Source organism: Temnothorax curvispinosus, unplaced genomic scaffold, assembly GCF_003070985.1.
Source record: "Temnothorax curvispinosus isolate PA1 unplaced genomic scaffold, ASM307098v1 QBEX01005282.1, whole genome shotgun sequence".
NCBI lineage: Eukaryota > Metazoa > Arthropoda > Insecta > Hymenoptera > Formicidae > Temnothorax > Temnothorax curvispinosus.
Window position 1 is genome coordinate 4,959 of NW_020215062.1, and position 1,834 is coordinate 6,792.

Consider the following 1,834-nt stretch of genomic DNA (forward strand, 5'->3'; position numbering starts at 1 on the left):
TATAGCATATGTCGAGAGCTTTCCAAAACACTATAATTAAGTATTTTTTCATTAAGTACTTTTCGAGTTACAAGGCTTGAAAGTTACAGTATTGTGACAATATTTTGTTAAGTATTTATAATTCAAATTCCTTACTTTTTATTTTTGCAAACAATACAAATCAATTAATGTAAAAAAAACATATTTTTCTTAAAAAATATATATTTTGACATAAAATATAAAAAGTCTCATAAAAAGTTAATTTTTCGTTGTCTTTACTTTAATATTTTTATACACAAATATGATAAAATAAATAAATTAAATAATTTAATGTAAAAAAGGCATAATTCCATAAATATTAATGGAAGAATGTGCCAGCTGCTACGCGTAATTGTATAAAAATTAAAAATAAGCTTTTCATTAAAATAAAATTTTTAAGACTCCTGTTGAGCTGTCCCCCCACCTTGCAGAAATTAAAAAAACAAATAACGCAAAATTACAAGCTATTTATGAGCTTTCATATCCCGCAGATTAACAATTTTGAGCTCGTCACACTGGGCAGGAATTTAATATTTTTTGTGGGGGGGGGGGGGCTGAGTCAACGTTGACTACTTAAAAATAGAAATATTGAATCGATCTTTGCAGCAGAATTAGGAGTTATTTATGAGTTTTCAAAGTGATATAGTTTCAATTTTTGAGCTCACCTCCTTAATCCCCGAACAACCCTTTAATTGATGCAACTCAAGAGAAATATGTTGAGAAAAATTAAAATATATCGTATCGCGGATATAATTCGTATAGCGTATAAATTCTATGAATAAACTCTTAAAATACGTGTATTTAGATTATTGAGCTACAACCCCTTTGCAAGAAAACCACCCCACATCTTCCTGGCTCAAGAGAGAACTGTACTTAAAATGAATAAAATTAATTATTTTGCGACTAAATATTATTTACTAATTTATGAGCTTGCAAAATACGCGCATTTCGATTATTGAGCTACAACTCCTTTGCAAAAATAACCATCCCACATCTTCCCGATATTTTGTAAATAGCTCCTGTGCCAAAAACTTTTTTTACTTTCTAACGTGGATATTCAAGTTCCTGAGATTCTAAACTGTCGATTTAAAAAAAAATTTGCCCTAAAATGTGCAGTTGATAAAAAATTATAGTAAAAAGAAAACGGCGGGTTAGCCTCACCCAAGTGTACCATCTATGTTACTTTTAGAAGTATACCGTTCGGTTAACACACCCATAAATTCCGCGCTCACAATCATTCTTCTAAGCTGTACCTATCCTTATCTAACTCTTCTTTCCTTTATTTTCTCCTTCTCTTTCCAGAGCTTTCTCAGTGTATCCCATTTTTTGTACTATCTAACACGTCATTCCATATCTTATTAATTATTTCTACATAATTCTTACCTAAAATCTTAAACCAATCTTTGGTCGTATCATAGTCTTTTACATAATGATTTAGGTATATTGTCTTTGCCTTGACCGCAAAACATACACTGTCTCCTCCTCCTCTAACCAATATTTATTCCTAGCCTCCATATTTTCGCATCTTACTCTCAATAGTGCCCTTACACGATCCCTTGAATTGCCTTTCTCCATGTGTAACATCCTCAAATATTTGGGTCTTTCTAAACTTCTTTCCAGTTCCTTATATTTCTTGTTATATTTAACTTCCCTTATCATGCTTTTCTCTATTTGCCTTTGCACTTCCCAGTCCTTATTTCTTAACTCCACCTTTAAATCCATATCTTCTAACCTTAATGCCTCCAAAGCCTCTATGCCCTACCCATTCCTATTATAATATCATGTTCTCTCTCTCTCTCTCTCTCTCTCTCTCTCT

General features: G+C 31.7%; 1 protein-coding gene across 1 annotated transcript in view; it reads left to right on the plus strand.

Moving 5' to 3' along the window:
• The window catches only part of LOC112454723, a 6,816-nt gene that overhangs the window by 534 nt on the left and 4,448 nt on the right, over positions 1–1,834 (plus strand). The gene's annotated exons all lie outside the window — the stretch shown is intronic.